Genomic DNA, 20155 nt, shown 5'->3' with positions numbered 1-20155 from the left:
CTTCCCAGGTGGCGCTAGTGGTAAAGAACGTGCCTGCATAATACAGGAGACATAAGAGACGCAGGTTCAATCCCTGGTTCCGGAAGATTCCCTGGAGGAGGGCATGGCAATCCACTCCTGTGTTATTGCCTGGAGAATTTCACGGACAGAGGAGCTTGGCAGGCTACGGTCCACAGGGTCGCAAAGAGTCGGACATGACTGAAGCGACAGTGTGCACGTAGAAGGTTCTAGTTTACGGTGAACAAAATTTAAAATACACCCAAAGCAATAGCTAACTCTACAAAGTAGTTTATGAAGTGAAGTGAAAGTCGCTCAATCGTGTCTGTCTCTTTGCCACCCCATGGACTATACAATTCATGGAATTCTCCAGGCAAGAATACTGAAGTGGGTAGCCTTTCCCTTCCCCAAGGGATCTTCCCAACCCAGGTATTGAACCCAGGTCTCCCACTTTGCAGGCAGATTCTTTACCAGCTGAGCCACAAGGGAAGCCCAAGAATACTGGAGTGGATAGCCTATCCCTTCTCCAGCGGATCTTCCCAACCCAGGAATCAAACCGGGGTCTCCTTCATTACAGGCAGATTCTTTACCAACTGAGCTATTATATCAGGTACCAAATGAGTGGTACAGATTGGTGGTTTTCAAACTGAATACACAGAAGAATCACTTGGGAGTCTTTTGATGAGTACAGGCTACTCCCAGATCTACTGAATGAGTGTCTCTGGGGTGGAGAGAGTGGTGACAGGGACTCTGTAATTTTGAACATGCTCCAGATGGCGCTGACGAAGCTGTTCTGGCCCCAGGCTGGGGTCTGGGAATGGAGACTGGCTGGTGCCATCGGAGGTCGTCGGAAAGGGGATCCCTGTGGTCTGAGTGATTCGGGAAGACTTTCTGGAAAACCTGAGCCTTTTAGGGCATAGAAGTTGAGCAAGGGACTTCCCTGGTGGTCTTGTGGTTAAGACTCTGCCCTTCCAACGCAGGGGATGTGGGTTTGATCCCTGGTTGGGGAACTAAGCTGTCACGTGCCAGGTGGCACAGCCCTCTTCCAAAAAAGAAGCTGAGCGTAATACAGATATGTAGGGACAAGAGAGGATTTGGAATTGTGAGCATTTTGTCCTGGAAAAGAAAGAAACCAAGAGATTATGGGGACTCTGTGGACTTCCCGGGAGAGCGTGAGGTGGGGAATCAAAGGCCAGAAGAGGACTTCGGTGGGAGTGAGGGAGGGTTGTCCTAGGTGTGATTTTTGTTTGCCCGTCAGTCACGGAAACTCTATTAGAATAATTACAGACACAAGAGAGGTTATTTGCTATAAAGATGCCGGAGTGGTGCCCAGAACCCAAGGGTGGGTTTGAGTCAGGCCCGCAGTGGGCAGAACTCAGAACTGAAGAGGCCGCAGAGCCCAGCGCCCGGCCCTCTCTGGCCAGGAGCCCTGCTCTCTAGGTTCCTGGGCGCGTCAGCCGTGTTCTCTCGGTGAGGACTGACTGTCCTTTTCAGCCGACCTGTCGATCCTGTGGATCCTGTGTGTGTATGTCCCCTCGGCTCTAGCCCCCCACGGAGACTGTGTCTCTCAGTCACAATTTAAAGTTTTTGAAAAAACAAACGATTCCCCAAACTTAGGGAAAGTGTCCACGCCGGCCCAAGGCGATCAGATCCCATGGTACAAACATGATGGCTGGCGCCCACCTCTGGGGTGAGGAATCAGGTTGGTCTCAGAGAAAGAAGAGGGTCTCGGAAGACACCGTGAGAGGTGTCTGTCTCCATCGTGCCCTGATCTCTGTTGATCTTTTACTTAAAACTTGATGCATCCTTGGAAAAGTGTTTTTCTGCTCTCTGTCCTAATGTTTAATAAAGTTGTTAAAATTGTCCTCTTTGGAACAGACAGGTGGCCGCCAAGGGGGCGTGTGTTTGGGGGAGGAAGGAGTGGGAGAATGGGGTCAGCAGATGTGAGCTTTTATATATGGACATGGCACAAGGAGCGAAACTCAATTTTTGTTGTTGTTCAGTCGCTCAGTCGTGTCCAACTCTTTGCAACCCCAAGGACTGCAGCACGCCAGGCCTCCCTGTCCATCACCATCTCCCGGAGCTTACTCAAACTCATGTCCATCGAGTCGGTGATGCCATCCAACCATCTCATCCTCTGTCGTCCCCTTCTCCTGCCTTCAATCTTTCCCAGCATCAGGGTCTTTTCTAATAAGTCAGCTCTTCACATCAGGTGGCCAAAGTATTGGAGTTTTAGCTTCAGCATCAGTCCTTCCAATGAATATCCAGGACTGATTTCCTTTAGGATGGACTGGTTTGATCTCCTTGCTAATCTAGGGATTCTCAAGAGTCCCTATCCTGAGACAAACTACAGTGGAAAAGAATATGTAAAAATGTGTGTGTGTGTGTGTGTGTAGCTGAAGCACGTTGCCGTATAGCAGTAGTTAAAGAAACAGTAAATCCACTGTACTTGAATTTTTTTGTTTCATTTTTTGACCAGAAGTGTGCTTTTCTTCACTATGCCTATATTACCCAGAAGTTACTAGAAGCAATTTGGAAGGAATATGTAGCAATTCCCAATCTTTTAGATTTATGTATTTGCCCTTACACTCACATTTTTTTTTCTAGTCTCAAAGTCTTTCTCTTCTGGTCTCTTAAGAAAAATTGTTATGCATTTTTTTATCTGACTTCCGTCTCTTTTAGAGTAGATAGGCAACTTCTTTTCTGTATTTTCAAACTCTCCCCCTTTGCAGGGTTCCCCTCCACATGTAATAAAAATACCATAACTTTCATATATTGAGAACAGGAAGCCTCCTTTCTGTCCTGTAACCCCACCCCACCCTGCAAGCTCCTCTCAGCCACTCTCTCTGCAGAATTCTACACCAACTGCCTCCACATCTCCTCTTCTGATGAATTTGCTTTCTTAAAATTTTAATTTTTATCAAAGTAAGTTTATCCCCATAGTTTAGAGAGTCCAGTAGTTCTACCAGATTTGCTTGAAAAAGTTCTAGTCACTGTCTCACTTCCGATCCTGTCCTTGCCCCCAGAGCTGATTAGTGAAACTGAAAGTTGCTCAGTTGTGTCCCACTCTTTGTGACCCCATGGGCTATACAGTCCAAGGAATTCTCCAGGCCAGAATACTGGAGTGGATAGCCGTTCCCTTCTCCAGGGGATCTTCTCAACCCAGGGATCAAACCCAGGTCTCCCACATGGCTGGTGGATTCTTTACCAGCTGAGCCACAAGGGAAGCCCAAGAATACTGGAGTGGGTAGCCTATCCCTTGTCCAGCAAATCTTCCTGACCCAGGAATCAAACCGGGGTCTCCTGCATTGCAGGTGGATTCTTTACCAACTGAGATATGAGGGAAGCCCAGAGTTGAAAACTTTCAACTTAAAAAAAAAATTTCTTTACTTCTTTATTTATTTGGCTACATCAGATCTCAGTTGTGGTGTGCTGGGTCAGTAGTTGTGGCCCTTGTGGAATGTGAACTATTAGTTCCCCGACCAGGAATCCAACCTACATACCCCACACTGAGGGAGATTCTCAACCACTGGACCATCTGGGAAGTCCTTTTCAACTGTTTTTTTTTCTTTTTTCCCCAGTATTTTTTTATTTATTTTTATTAGTTGGAGGCTAATTATTTTACAATATTGTAGTGGTTTTTGCCATACATTGACACGAATCAGCCATGGATTTACATGTGTTCCCCATCCTGAATCCCCCTCCCACGCCCCTCCCCATCCCATCCCTCTGGGTCATCCCAGTGCACCAGCCCTGAGCACTTGTCTCATGCATCCAACCTGGGCTAGTGATTTTTTTCACACTTGATAATACGTATGTTTCAATGCTATTCTCTCAGATCATCCCACCCTCGCCTTCTCCCACAGAGTCCAAAAGTCTGTTCTATACATCTGTGTCTCTTTTTCTGTCTTACATATAGGGTTATCGTTACCACCTTTCTAAATTCCATATATATGTGTTAGTATACTGTATTGGTGTTTATCCTTCTGGCTTACTTCACTCTGTAAAATGGGCTCCAGTTTCATCCATCTCATTAGAACTGATTCAAATGTATTCTTTTTAATGGCTGAGTAATATTCCATGGTGTATATGTACCACAGCTTTCTTATCCATTCGTCTGCTGATGGGCATCTAGGTTGCTTCCATGTCCTGGCTATTATAAACAGTGCTGCAATGAACATTGGGGTACATGTGTCTCTTTCAGTTCTGGTTTTCCTCGGTGTGTATGCCCAGAAGTGGGATTGCTGGGTCATATGGCAGTTCTATTTCCAGTTTTTTAAGAAATCTCCACACTGTTCTCCATAGCGGCTGTACTAGTTTGCATTCCCACCAACAGTGTAAGAGGGTTCCCTTTTCTCCACACCCTCTCCAGCATTTATTGCTTGTAGACTTTTGGATAGCAGCCATCCTGACTGGCGTGTAATGTTACCTCATTGTGGTTTTGATTTGCATTTCTCTGATAATGAATGATGTTGAGCATCTTTTCATGTGTTTGTTAGCCATCTGTAGGTCTTCTTTGGAGAAATGTCTCTTTAGATCTTTGGCCCATTTTTTGATTGCATCATTTATTTTTCTGGAATTGAGCTGCAGGAGTTGCTTGTATATTTTTGAGATTAATCCTTTGTCTGTTGGTTCTTTTGCTATTATCTTTTCAACTGTTTTCAACTAATTCTGTTGGTACTGACCTTCTGTCTCTAAATAGCACATTTGTTTAGCTCCATCTTGATTTTTCAGCTTTAGGCCTTTTCTCTTTACTTATCACTATGGAAGAGGAAGACCTAATTTTTTTTTCATCTTCACACCACACAAGTGCACCCCTTCCTTTAATGTAGTTATATTGTAACTTTCACCAGGTTGGTGTTCAGGGTTTATGTTATTATGAATTTGTGAAGGCTGTTCACAGCCCAGCTTCCTTTCTTAGGCAGCTTTTTGTCTCCCTGGGATCGATGATTGCCTGACTTTCCTTTCATTGGTTTTCTTGGTACCTAGCATTAGTGAATCACAAGTTTCCTCAAAGCACAACCAGCTGCTTCAGGTTGTCCATTTTACTGTCAGATAAAACTTCCAGACCGCCTCTGATCCACGCTTTTGCTGACAAGGGGCCGGGTTCAATCCTTGTCCCCAGAACTAAGATCCTGCAAGCCACAAGGCATGGCTAAGAAAAACAAAGATCAACCCCCTCCCCCAAAAAAACACCTCCCAGAATCTTTTGTTGGCTTCAGTCTGAACTACTGTCTTCAGTGAGACAGCTGTCATCCTGGGAACACCCTTTACCATCCTTGTCAGGATTTACCATCCTTGTCTTTTGGACCTTGACTTCCCTGGTGGCTCAGACTGTGAAGAATCTGCCTGCAATGCAAGAGACCCAGGTTTGAAGATCCCTGGAGAAGGAAATAGCTACCACTCCAGTATTCTTGCCTGGAGAATTCCATGGACAGAGGAGCCTGACAGCCTACAGTCTATGTGGTTGCAGAGTCTGACACGACTGAGCGACTGTCACTTGCACTTTCTGCTTCTTATATCCAGCTAGAAGAAGGGCCAGGTTTAGGAATTACTGCAGAGATGCCACTTCTGCCGGCCATTCATGTAGATCCCCTTGTTCAGACTTTCTTTCTCACTTAGACTCTCAATTCCTTCCTGGCTAAGGCTCTCCAACCTCACCTCCTTGAAATCGTCCTTTTTTCATGACGTTACAGCCACATTCTCTTGCCTTAGAATCCTCCTGCCTGTGACCTTAACATCAACGCTTCCAACTTGCCATCCATTCACAAGTCCCATGGTAAAAGTTCAGAGGTTTCCCTGGTGAGCTTTGCTAAATAAACCACCCATTTCCGCCCTTCTCAATCACGTGACCTGTTTATCTCTGTGGACAGACATTTCTCCTGGAATGGAGTCTCTCTCAGGCTTCCTTTCCTCTTCTAAGCGGCCAGGCCCGCGGAGGAGCTGCCCCTTCCTCCCTCCTCCCCTCCCGTCCCCTCGTCTCTGGCCATCGCCTCTAACTCTGTGATGCGGCTGTGTTGTGCGGTTTGATTCCACCTCCAGTGGAGGCTCCAAATTTGAGTCAACTTCCTCTTCCCAAGAGAAGACCGCCTGGCATTTCCGCCCCCTGAAACTTCCTGCTGCCTCACCCCTGGATCCTCAGCGCCACTCCCGACACCTGGCCTGACCCCTGTGGTCCGTCATCCCCTCCCTCAGGCCGGCTGCGTATGCTCGGGCTCCGGGTACAAGTTCTCACCATACTGCCCGGAACGCAGCAGTTACTCAATACATGTTGATCAGATGACTGACCAAAGAGTGAGATGTAGCCCACTCAGCTCTCAGATTCCTTGATGACATGCCCAGACAAAGAAAACATTTAAAAACTTTCTGCTAAAAAAAAAAAATAAAAATAAAAAAAATAAATAAATAAAAACTTTCTGCTGTTATCAATACTATTGCTTTTCTGAACACTATTAGCTTTCGTGTATGGTTAGTCTCTGTCATGTCTGACTTTGCGACCCCATGGACTGTAGCCCGCCAAGGCTCTTCTGTCCATGGGGATTCTCCAGGCAAGAGTACCGGAGTAGGTACCCATTTTCTTTTCCAGAGGGTCGTCCCAACCCAGGGATCAAACCCATGTCTCCCGCATTGCAGGCAGACTCTTGACCATCTGAGCCACCAGGGAAGATTTTCACATATTGAGCCCAGTGTGCCAAGCAGTAGTCCAAACACTTGTATCCGTCAGAGCTGTGAGTCTGCGCACCTACCATGGTGTTTCCTAAATTGTTCATGAAACTCAAATGTTCTGAAGGATGTTAATAATATAAATCAGTGTAAGTAATCTTTTTCTTCTAAAGCATATTTTAATATGGGTAAGGAAATGCCAAACATAGATATGTAGTTGTTAGTTTATAGTACTCTGCCTTTCAAAAAGGACATGCCATGTTTGTTAATAGCAAAACACTGGAAACATGTCCAGTAAGAATGTACTAGATGAAAGAGTTACGGTACATCCACGCAGTGGAGAAACATAAAGCTGTTAAAAAGAATGAGGAAGATCTCTTTGAGCTGATATGGAGGGATCCCTAGGATATAGTGGAAAAATTGCAAGATATCAATGCAAAAGAAGGCATATAGTATGTGCTACCCTTGGCGTAAGAAAGAGGGGAGATGTTTGCAAAAAACCACACGGAAAGGATAAACCAGAAATTGTTAAAAATGGGGAGGGGAAGGAAGAAAAGAGGGAATGCATTTGAGGCAACAGGGATAAAACTGGATACTGACTTTGGAAATAATGTATATAAGTACTCTATAATTTTTATAAACATGAAACGAAACCCCTAAAATTTAAAAGAGACATAAATGACTGAACCAGAGAGACAAGAATTATTTTAACTCCTATTAGAAAACAATACTGTATATTCCTACTGGACTATATTCTAAGGACAAAAAGAACTACTAAAAACACTGAAGGTCATTCAGTAGTTTTATCATTAGCAGTAATATTGTATTATTATTTTGAAACTATGTTTATATATATTATAGGATAAAGCAATGCAGGACTGACTGATGTAATGTATTTGGGAAGCATGATTTTTAGTGTATAAAAAGAAAGAAAAAAGTAGCTAAATTAAAACACTAATATTAAATTTGAACTGGAAATGGCCAATTTAAACTAATGATTTACAAGTATATATATTTTCTAGCTCTAGCAAGCGATAGAGCCTGGAGGCAATGGTCCTTCAGGAGTGATGGTCATTCTTAGAACGCAGATTGTAATATCGTCACCCAATAAAAGGAACTGGAGCTTCTTAGAGAAGTGACTTATTTCAGGCCTGTATTAGGGAATATGCAAAGCAAGTTTGTTTCAGAAAGCAAGAAAGTACTCAAAGACTACTGGAATCACATCCAAAGAAGAGTAGGGACTTCTCTCGTCGTCCAGTGGTAAAGAATCTGCCTTCCAATGTAGGGGATGTAGGTTTGATCCCTGGTTGGGGAACTAAGATCCCACATCCAACTCAGTTGCATGACACATGAAAACCCAGTGCAAGCAAAATAAAAATAAATATGTTTAAAAAACAAAAATATATTTATAAAAAATGAAAGAAAAGAGCAGCCAGCTTGAAGTAGCTCCAACTGGCCAAATTTGGGACAATTTGAGGATTTAAAAAATTTTTTTCTATAACCAACGTAAGCACACTGAATGGATAAAAATGTACAAGTCCCTAATAATAATCAAAATAAAGGTAAAGCAAGCAACAACAACAACAGAACTTTTCTATGACCACTGGGGGTGATATTCTATTCCTAACAAAGATAAGTGATACTTAAAGGAAACTAGCTGATTTCCTGATTTTTTCAGAAAGAACTATATGGCACACTAGATGAGAAAATGTCTTCCTTTCAGATGACGGCCAGCTAGGAAATACTAGAATGATTAAATAAGCATTTTGTAACCCTAATGTGAGAATTGATTCAGGGAAAGTGTCTAAATGTTAGGAAACAGATGACTGGAAAAGGGAGAGTCCCATCACGCCAAAGTGTCGTGCCTGTAGCTTGTTTGCTGTTGATAGAAGGGAGAATGTATCTTCATAGAGGAGAAGATCTGGCAGCCACTGCCTCAGCTCGCCGGTCTAACTTGACTTCAGCAATGAGACAACAGCTCAGTCATCACACGCTTCTTGATGAGAGGAAAAGTACACAGCATCACCTATGAAGAATTACTGTGAAAAATCTTTAATCTGAATCTAATAAAGCCTTTTGCTCAAAGTTCTAGTTTACAGAAAACACAATGGATACAGGAATAAGTCAAATGAAGCCAGGAAGAAAACAACCACACAAACACAGAATATGAGATATTTTATAAGGCAACTGGCCTGACCTCTTGAGAAATAATATAAAAAAGGAGGAGGGGGGATTAAGAGAGGCTGCAGAGACATTACAATCAAACTTAGAGGGTGATTTTCGGCAACACTTTTGGGGGAAAACAGATATAAAGATACTTTTGAGATAAATGAGAAAATAGACTGGATAATCAATGATATTAGGAAATTATTTTCAACTTTGTTCAGCATGATTACTTTACTGTGGTTATGTAGCAAGACAGCTTTAAGTATTTAAAGGTTAAAATGCCATGATGTCTTTATTTTGAAGTGGATGTAGATACACACACACACACAGAGTTGCAATAAATATGGGAAAATCTTAATAGTTGTTAAACCAATGTACAGGTAGTCAAGGATTCTTTGTGCGTTTTCTGGATTTTCTTATTTGGGATTTGCTTCATAAAGTGTGTGTGTTTGGAGTGTGTGTGTGTTTGCATGCTGTTCTTGAAAATAGCAAGAAATGAAATGAGAGATCCTTGGATTCCTCAATGCGTGAGTTACTAAATTGCCACTTATTGAATAACTACTCCACTCGCAAAGAGTTGGATACGACTTAGGGGCTGAACAATAATAATTGATATTTTTTAATTTAAATATAAATAATTTTAATTTATTGTTTTTTTCTTTAAAATTAAAATAAAGAAGGAAGATGTAATGCCTTGTTGAGGTTCCGTTTCCTGGTTGTTAAATACATACATCAAGTTTGACCGTTTCTTCCAGCAACTTTTTCACCTTCAGGTTCAAAGCACACTCTCATTTTGTCACGGGAGCTCTACAATTACTTCCTCATTTTTTCCTTTGGAAAAATGCTCTGCAGTCAAAAGTTACTATCACACTGCCTATAGGCATCTCAGGAACACCAAGAATAAGTTCAACTGTGAAAATATCAAGATGATTTGCAATTTGGTAGTTTTATCCATGTTTGAGATCTTTATTGTCAATCCCAATCAGAAAAGAGAGAAGATTAATAAAAATAGGAAGACAAATATGCAAAATTTCCATAATTTTACAAAGTTTATGTACTTTTTATTCTTGGCCTATAATTTTTTTTTGTTTTTTAAATTTCAGACGGGCTTGGGGGGTTTGTCTTCGCTTTTTGTGTCTATATTTTTGTCATCCCTTTTCTTCACTTCTTACATGGTCAAAAGGAGGTGAGCTATACACCTCCACACTTTCCCCTCATGGACCCTGTCCATCTGGTCACAGCTTCACCCCCTCACATCCATCACCTATTCCCTGGGAGCCTTTTTCCTTCACGAAGCTCCCAGTCTCTAAGTCAAGCCTGAAGGAATGGTTAGGAGGGATGGTGGGTATAAATAGTCATCACTTAGATATTAGTCAGTGACATCACTGGCTGAATACCACTCAAAGTGAGTAATTTCCACTCAGCCCGGTTCTTCTTCACACAGCAAAACTCATCACTGGGGATTCCCTCACCTGCGCTGTTGGAACCAAACCAAGTTGTTTCACTTCTTTCGTGTCTTCACACTTCCTAGTATTTCTTCTGTGAAGCTCAGGATAGTTGGGCTTGGTGAAAAAAAATTAATTTTCTCCCATGTGGTGGAATCTTGAGCAGGAGCTACATTTAAAAAATGTTGATACATCAGAAGATGGTAGATAGACAGATAGCCAGACAGACAGCGTGTGTGTATCTCCAGCCTTGTTCTTCCATTCTGTTTGGTGGAGTAAACAATACCTGAATTTTTTTTTTCAAATTTTCATTTCTGAATTCCTTTTTTGCTTATATCTATAATATAGCCAGAAACAATGGGCATAGAAGAAAGGATATAAACTTTGAAATCAGCATTTCCCTGTCTCACCAATTCCATGATCTTATACACATCAAGTCAGTATTTCCTCTAAAACATATGTAATAGGGATGTTCTGTGGACTAAAGGGATCACTACAGTGAGGTTGACAGCAACGTCTCAGTTAAGTGTCGATTCCTTTTCCCTGGTTTTCTCCTTCTCTCTCAGCTTGCCCAGGCTCAGCAGAAACAAGGCCCTTTCTGTTTGGTTTTCCACGTTGCTCTGAAACAAGGCCAAACAGCTGTTCCCACGCGTAGAGCTGCTCTCTGAACCTGCTTCTCAACCCCCAGCTGCTGCCTCGGTTGCTTGTCGTTCTTTATTTCATTTGATTTTTCTTCCTGGCCGAATCATGGCTTAAATCACGGTGGGGCTTGGCAGGGTCTATTTGTGAGACCAAAGGCAGTGATGGAAGAGCCTAATCCTGGGATCAGCTGAGGGGCTGAGAACAGCATACCTGGGGGTCGGGTCATTGTGGTTGGGGTCAGATCCGGAATGGGATGCAGAATTTTAAGTAGACATAGAAGCAAAGGTTCATGGCCAGTATCAGCACGAAGCCACTGACCAGACCTCAGGGGACTCGGGGCCAAGTTATGGGAACTCCTTATGTACGAGGACAGAAGGTGCAGCATAGGCGCCGAGAGGCGTGCACGCACGCGTGTGTATGTGAGTGTCTGTGTGAGCGTGTCGGGCTGGGGCGTGTGGGACGGCACTTGCTCTCTCTCAAATCAAGAACGTAGAACAACAGGTCGTGGTGGCCATGCAGCCAAGAGAAGAGCCACCCCTACTTCCCACCAAAGAGCAGGAAGCTTCACTCGATGGAGACGCAAGGCTTTCTGACCACTTATAACTAACATTCTGTTAGTAACTTGTCCGCTTTTCTTTCCCTGGGGTTACTTAGAGTTAGAGACATACAAGCAGACTTACAAAACCATTGTTTTGTTTGTTTGTTTGGTTGGTTTTAAGAAAGAGAAGAAAAGGATGAGAGAAATTATTAAACTGTCTCCTTTTTCTTCTGTAGCAACTATAAATGAAAAGCAAAGTCTAGTCAGGAAGACAGGAAATAACCATTTTGGGAGGAACTCAGTGTCTCTACAACCTACCTTTCTGGGGAAGCCCATTGCAGGGGCAGAAGAGAAGAATGATTTGCCAGTGTTATGTTCTCATAGTATCAGAAATTATAAGAGCAATGATTCTGTGAGTATGGCTGATAGATGGTATTTCAGTAGTACTGGTTTTTCAAATGAACACCCGGCAGAAAAATCTTATTACTGGAGATATAAATCCCTTTTCTCCTCTAACTTCTAATCAAACATTAGCTTACTTGACAAGAATAGCAGTGTCCTCATCTGGCAAACGCATATGAGAAATATCTTATTGCGTATCAACATTTACTTGCTACCCAAGGGCACACAAATAGTTGAAGTTTGGCAAGGATGGTGGGTTCCTCTTACTTTGACAAGAAGCTAGTCTTATCCTGGCCATCTCAGGTTGAGGTGAGGTCCCCCCTGAAGATGACTGGCCTGGTACCCCGCCAGGGGAGGCTACCGTTCTGGAGGGGAGGGGGCAGGCACCTGGGAAGGAGGCGGTTGAAGGACCCCGAAGACAGCATGTCTAGTAGAAAGACATGGTCTACGGAACCAGTGGTTTAGGCCTCTCTGAACCTGTTTTCTCTTCTGTGAAGTGGGTATAACAGACGCTAACGATAGGGAGTCGAATGCTACGCACATCAGGAGATGGAGTATGAAAGGGACGAGCACAGAACCGTGAGTGGTTCAGCCTGGTGTCCATCAGCTCTGTCTCCTTCACTTCCGAGTGAAGATCACATCTCCCATTCGTGACGTGATCACCCGTCCCAGTTTGCCCAGAGGACTTTCTCAGTTTTATTGCTAAAAGTCCCATGTCCAGCATAACTCCTCAACCCTGGGCAAACCCGGGAGGATTTGTCTGCCCTACCTTTACCCTTAATGACAGCCTTAATGACAAGCCCGTCCCAACGTCAGCTCCCCGCCTGCCAGCCCTAAGGCAGGGCCAGTGAGAGTGGTTTGGGTATCTATGCTGGGGCATGGGGATGGATGCAGATACCAAGGTGGTCTCATCACCATTATTATTTTTTTAATATTTATATATTTGACTGTGCTGGATCTTAATTGCGGCATGTGGGAGCTTTAGTTGCCAAGTATGAACACTTAGTTGCTGAATGTGGGATCCAGCTCCCCGACCTGGGGTCAGACCCGGGTCCCCTGCATTGGCAGCTCGGAGTCTTAGCTACTGGACCACAAGGGAAGTTCCCTATGGTTTGTTTATGCGTAAAGTCTTTCCCCAGGCACTGGGCAGGTTAAAGATCTAAAGAATAAGATATAGTTCCTACTTCACAAAGGAGCTATGGGAAACGTGTCCAAGGGGGCAAAATTAAGGAGGAAGGAAGCTAGGTGTGAACTGAAAGAGGAAGTGGTCAGTCGGTTCACCGGGAGAGTCCTCAAAGGCTGCTGACAATAGCCGCGTGGACACCGTGCGAGGAGCCACAAAACTCGATGCTGCTGCTTTGGGGTCCGGGAAGTGGGTGAAGGAGGGGTCTGGACATGGCTGCAAGCTCAGTAGGGTCCCCTGGAAGGTGTGTGTGGATGTGTCATGGGGGACGGACAGGCAGCATTACCTTCGCAGTGGAGGTGACAAGCTGCTTTTGGAGATTATGTAGGACTTGCTGATGGTGGAAAGAGCATATTCTGGGCAGAGAGAACAGCATGTGCCAAGGTCCAGTGGCAGTAAAAAGTCGGGGAGAATCTGGGAAGGTCTCTCTTTGGCTGAGTTGAGCACAGGGTTCAGAGAAGGGTGGATGAGGGATATAATTTTCTGGATGTAGCAAGGGCTGGAGAGAGGCCTTGCAAAGGAGTTTAAACCTTAGAGGTAATAAGCAACATGACCGGATTTCTTTTATCAGTGATCCCCCTGGCAGCAAGAGTGAGGGCGGGTGGGGGCCCACGTGGGGTGGAGTCTGCGGCAGTAGCACTGAGACTGGAAGACTAGAAAGAAGGGACTTCCCTGGTGGTCCAGTGGCCAGAACTTGGCGCTCTCACTGCCAAGGACTGGGATTCCATCCCTGGTCCGGGAACTGAGATCCTGCAAACCATGGGGCCAAAAAAAAAAAAAAGACCTAGGAAAAAGAGAGCTGTGAGAGTCCAGCTGGAGGGGGCACTGAAAGGGGAAAGTGACACAGGCAATTCAGGAGGCCTTGCTGGCTGAGCAGAGAGGGGGGCGCAGGCCGGTCACCAGGCTCCGTCTGGCTGGAGCATCCTGGGGGGTGCGGTGCGTTAGTGACCCTGACTCAGCTATTGACCTGCTGCGGGATTGCTACTGAATGGCTCTGAGCCTCAGTTTCCTCATTTGTAAAAGGGTGATGCGTATCAATTTGTGGGATTATTGTGAGGACTTCATTTTATTTATGTATTTTTTAAAGACTGAGTGTTTTTGTAGTTGATGTACAACGTTGTACTTGTCTCTGCTGCATAGCAGAGTGAGTCAGTTACACATACACATGCATCCACTCTTTCCTAGACTGTTTTCCCATACAGGTCATTGCACCATATTGAGTGAAGTGGAGGACTTCCTTTTATTTTTAAATGTTTAATTGTTTTAACTGAAGGACGGTTGGTTGACAGCGTTGTGTTACTTTCAGGTAGGTGTAGAGCAAAGGGAGCCACCAATACGTATACACGTGTCTACTCCTTTTCAAATCCTCCTCCCACTCAGGTTATTGCCGAACACTGGCAGTTCCCTGTGCTATGGTAGGTCCTTGCTGGCTGTCTCTGGCTCTCTATTTTGTTTTTGGCTGTGCTGGGGCTTCGGTGCTGCCCGTGGGCTTCCTTGCGTCACCGAGATTGGGGGCGGCTCCAGTGACCGTGTGCAGGCTTCTCACAGTGGTTTGTCTTGTTGGGGAGCATGGGCTCAGTGGTGTGGGGCATGGGCGTAGCTGCCCCTCGGCATGCAGGATCTTTCTGGACCAGGGATCCAACCAATGTCCCCCGAATTGCAAAACAGACTGCTAACCACTGGACCACCAGGGAAGGCCGGTTATCTATTTTAAATATAACATGTGTGTACCTGTCAATGCCAAACTCTCAATCTATCCCTTCCCCCCTCTCCCCCCAGGACTTCATTTCAGGACCTTCAGATTATGAGGCTGACGCGCTGCCTACTGCGCTAAGAGGGCAGACAGTCCAGGACTTCATTTTAAAGGGATTTTAAGTGTCTGGCACATTAACAAGGGACTTCTGTACAAGGTGCTTCTTACATAAATGGGTAACTCACAGAGACACGTTTGGGGAAAAGACAGGATCTTCTCTGGATGTGTGTCTATGGGACACTGCTATGAGGCTGTTGAGAAACAGACTTAGAACTCTGGAACAAGGTCTAGACAGAGATAGACTTTATGAGTGGGAGTTGCCTCCAGAGGAATGGAGGAAATTGCTTAGAAATACTGTGCCAATAAGGAGAAGAGGGAAAGGGAGGTAACATGATGGATAACAGCGTGTCGTGGAAGCTGAAGCAGGGACTCTGGAGAAAATGACCAAGAAGGGCTGACTACAGAGGATGAGCGCTAAGAAGCTGGGGTGTCAAAGAACCAGGGAGGCCGAGAGCTTGTAAAGGGAGACAAAGGTCTCTGGGTCAGAAGAGTGAAGGCTCATGTTTCAAGAGCTGAAGGAGAGCAGGTGAGGAGGAAAGAAAAGACCTAAAGCTGGAAGGGTGGACACAAAAATATTCACCATGGAGATTCAGGAGGACGTCATGGCCATCACGCTCACCAGGTGGCGCCAAAGATCCTCCGCGGGGCTGAACATGGGCCTCAGCATCCTTTCCGAATCTGTCAGCCGCTCAGTCATGTCCAACTCTGTGACCGCATGGACTGCGGCCCGCGGGGCTCTTTGGTCTGTGGAATTCTCTAGGCAAGAATACTGGAGTGGATAGCCATTCTCTCGGAGTGGGTAGCCACGGCTCCTGGAGTGGGTGGCCATACCAGGGGATCTTCCCAACCCAGGGATTGAACTCTGGTCTCCTGTACTGCAGGTGGACTCTCTTCTGTCTGAGCCACCAGGGAAGCCCAGATAGTCATTGGAAGGACTGATGCTGAAGCTGAAGCTCCAATACTTTGGCCACCTGATGGGACAAACTGACTCATTTGAAGAGACCCTGATGGGAAAGATTGAAGGCGAGAGGAGAAGGGGACAACAGAGGATGAGATGGTCGGATGGCATCACCAACTCAATGGACATGGGTTTGAGCAAACTCCGGGAGACAGTGAAGGACAGGTAAGTCTGGTGTCCACGGGGTTGCAAAGAGTCAAACACAACTGCAGAACAACACTGCTGCTCCTTAGGTGAGCCTCCTGGACTTGCGTTCAATTCTGACAGTCAGCCGGCGGCCTTCCTTTATAGTAAGGAGCCATCAGGCTTCCACTGCTGGAGAACTCTCTTCTTTTGGCATGTGGAGATAAAATAAGAACCTTCAGAGAATAGTCCCATCCATTTTTTCTCCTGCATAGCTTTCAAACCCACCTGCATCTCTTCATGCTTCCAAACCACTGTACTCAGGCGGGGGCCCACCACTGCCGCGGCCTTCTAAACTGTGGCCCTGCCTCCATCCTCACTGTCCCGCTAACCTGATGTGACTCTCCTCACTGCAATTTCTTCTGAGGAGTTGCATCTCCTAGCTCCCCACCGACCCACGGCATTGGGAGTCCAGTGTAGTGGTTCCTAGCCAGGTTGTGAAAGTGAAAAATATGGCAGTTCTATTTCCCATTTTTTAAGAAATCTCCACACTGTTCTCCATAGCGGCTGTACTAGTTTGCATTCCCACCAACCAGGCTGGATGCATGAGACAAGTGCTCGGGCCTGGTGCACTGGGAAGACCCAGAGGGATCGGGTGGAGAGGGAGGTGGGAGGGGGGATCGGGATGGGGAATATATGTCAATCCATGGCTGATTCATGTCAGTGTATGACAAAAACCACTACAATATTGTAAAGTAATTAGCCTCCAATTAATAAAAATAAATGTAAAAAATAAAAATAAAAAATAAAAAAGAAAAATATTAGTCACTCAGTCGGGCTAGCTTCAAATCCCCCCTCCAACTCACTGGCTGTGTTGAGGTAAGTAAGGCTTACCTCAAAGGACTAGAATGAGGGCCAAATGAGTTTATAGTTTGCTTCTAGCACAGTGCTTGGTACACCGTAATTGCTTGATAAATGAGAGTTGTTACGAAAACCTTCAGGATAAACATTCAAATTTTTACGGCAGCCTTTGATCCAGCTCTGCCCAACTTTCTGACCTTATCTGGAAGCCCGCACCCTTTCCTGCTGCCTCAGCACGGCCTGTTCTCAGGCAGTTATCATCACGGTTCCTTTTCTTTCTTTTCTTCTGGCTGCTTGGGTTGCAGGACTTCAGTTTCCCCGCTAGGGACTGAACCCAGGCCACTGCAGTGGAAGCATGGAGTCCTAACCTCTGGACCCCAGGAAGCTCCCATCACTGTTTCTCCTGCTGGCACCACGCACTCCCATCCTCCCTGACAGTTTCCAGATCTGTCTGAACAGTTCTCAGAAGTCTCAGATCAGAACCCTCTCTTCTACATTCTTTGCAGATCTTTGCATATGGTGCTGCTACAACTTACAATTTTTATTAAAAACTGGGACTGGTTGTCTAATATCACTCTGTCCCTATTCCCAGCATGTAAACTATGGAGACAGAAAGACCTGCTAGTGGGATTCTGCCGGGATGGGACTAGGGTGATGATCCAGGCAAGGGGAAGGACGGAGGGCACTGCATCGCCAGGTCAGCTTCGTCCACCCTTCCGTCCCCTTCCCAACTCTGTTACGGTTGTTCAGCCCCTTAGTCATGTCTCTGTGCCACCCCATGGACTGCAGCACGCCAGGCTGCCCTGTCCTTCACTATCTCCTGATGCTTTCTCAAACTCATGTCCATAGAGTCGGTGATGCCATCCCACCATCTCATTCTCCGTCGCCCCCTTCTCCTGCCCTCAATCTATCCCAGCATCAGGTAGTTCAAAGTATTGGAGCTTCAAACTTCAGTTTTTCCAATGAATATTCAGGGTTGATTTCCTTTGGGATTGACTGGTTTGATCTCTTTGCTGTCCAAGGGACTCTCAAAACAGTCTTCTGTGCTGTCACTTCAGTCGTGTCCGACTCTTTGTGACCCCATCGACTGTAGCCCACCAGGCTCCTCTAACCACGGAATCCTCCAGGCAAGAATACTGGAGTGGGTTGCCATTCCCTTCTCCAGGGGATCTTCCTGACCCAGGGATTGAACTCGGGTCTCCTGCACTGCAGGCAGATTTTCTCTACCATCTAAGCCACCAGGGAAGCCCCAAGAGTCTTCTCCAGAACAGTTCGAGAGCACCAGGTCTTTAGTGCTCAGCCTCCCCAGCTCTCCGAGTCCCTTTCTCATTGCTCGGGGAGCCCTCCCCGGCCTTATTCTTGGCAAGTCTCAGTAACTCCAACCAGCTTTGGTGCTTATCCTAGGAGCCCCTCAGGGAAGCGAGGTTTTTTTAGTCAGGATAGTCCTGAGAGAATGTAAGAGCAAGGCAGGCAGGGCTTGAACTGAGGTGTACACACTGGGATTCAATTAGAAGGAATCATCTGGAAGATTAAGTCACGCCTTCGTCTTGAAGCAGATCAGTCCAATAACTGCACCATGAAAGTTAACTGCACTGATAACGCTTCAAAGACAAGGTAAGGGCCTTGTATCTTCACTCTCACACCTCCTGACTTAACAGACAACGTCTAGGTGTATTGCTGTAATGCTGTTTGTTGAAAAAGACAATCAAAAGAACTCAATAAAATGTGTTGATTGAATAAATGGAAGCATTAAAGATGAGTAAATGGCATGAAATAGGGAAAAATAAAAGCAGAAGCAGTGGAACTGATGCTTACAGTAAGAGCTGGAAATTAAGAGCATGGGAGGAAATACTGCCCACAGTAGGACCCCATAGTTGTTTTTCCTCCTGGTTGAGCTGGAGACTGTGCTTGTTAAAGTGAAAGTGAAGTCGCTCAGTCGTGTCCAACTCTTTGTGACCCCATGGACTGTTGCCTATAGATCTTCCGTCCATGGGATTTCCCAGGCAAGAATACTGGAGTGGGTTGCCATTTCCTTCTCTAGGAGATCTTCCCAACCCAGGGATTGAACCCAGGTCTCCCACATTGTAGGCGGACGCTTTACTGTCTGAGCCTCCAGGGAAGTGGCTTGTTACTTTGGAAGGCAGTAATTTCAACTAAGATGGGGATCAGACTCCTGAAACCATTACAATGCCTCAAGCAGACGGGATGGGGGGTAGAGCTAAGGTTTGGACCAGCAAATTCGATAAGGGAAAAAGTAAGTCAAAGGGCCATAGGGCAACCTCAAAGGTCAGGGACCAAGACAAAGACTCTACCAACAGACTTACGCTCAAGAATTTCACAAACACTGGTAAACTGCCTACTTAAGGTGGCAAGGTAGGAGGTGTAAACCAGGTCCAGAGGCACTCTTGCCCAGTCTCAGCCTGTTTTGCAGTCCAGGGGATAAGCCAGGCTGCTTTCTCTTACCAAGTATCAAACTGCCAACATCTGTTGGGTCATAGAAAAAGCAAAAGAAGTCCAGAAAAAAACCCACCTCTGCTTCACTGACTACGCTAAAGCTGTTGACTGTGTGGATCACAACAAACTGTGGAAAATTCTTAAAGGGATGGGAATATCAGACCACCTTACCTGCCTCCAGAGAAACCTGTATGTAGGTCAAGAAGCAAGTTAGAGCAAGACATGAAACAACTGACTGGTTCAAAATTGGGAAAGGAATACATCAAGGGTGTATATTGTCCCCCTGCTCACTTAACTTCTATGCAGAGTACATAACATGAAATGCCCAGCTGGATGAAGCACAAGCTGGAATCACAATTGCCAGGAGAAATGAGATATGCAGATGATACCATTCTAATGGCAGAAAGTGAAGAGGAACTACAGAGCTTCTTGATGAAGGTGAAAGAGGGAAGTGAAAAAGCTGGCTTAAAACTCAACATTCAAAAATCTAAGAGCATGGCATCCAGTCCCATCACTTCAAGACAAATGTTTAGTCACTCAGCTGTGTTCGACTCTTTGTGATCCCATGGACTGTAGCCCACCAGGCTCCTATGCCCATCAGATTTTCCAGGCAAATTCTGGAGGGGGTTCCCATTTCCTTCTCTAGGGAACCTTCCTAGGGATCTTCTCTAGTGATTGAACCTGGGTCTCCTGCATTGTAGGCAGATTCTTTACCATCTGTGCCACCAGGGAAGCCATGGCAAATAGGAAAAAAAAGAAACAGTGGCAGATTTTCTTGGGCTCCAAAATCACTGCAGTGACTGCAGCCATGAAATTAACAAAAGACAGTTGCTCCTTGGAAGAAAAGCTATGACCAACCTAGACAACGTATTAAAAAGCAGACATCACTTTGCCACCAAATCTGTAGTCA

Source organism: Cervus canadensis, chromosome 28, assembly GCF_019320065.1.
Source record: "Cervus canadensis isolate Bull #8, Minnesota chromosome 28, ASM1932006v1, whole genome shotgun sequence".
Classification (NCBI taxonomy): Eukaryota; Metazoa; Chordata; class Mammalia; order Artiodactyla; family Cervidae; genus Cervus; species Cervus canadensis.
This window is presented reverse-complemented; position numbering follows the sequence as displayed.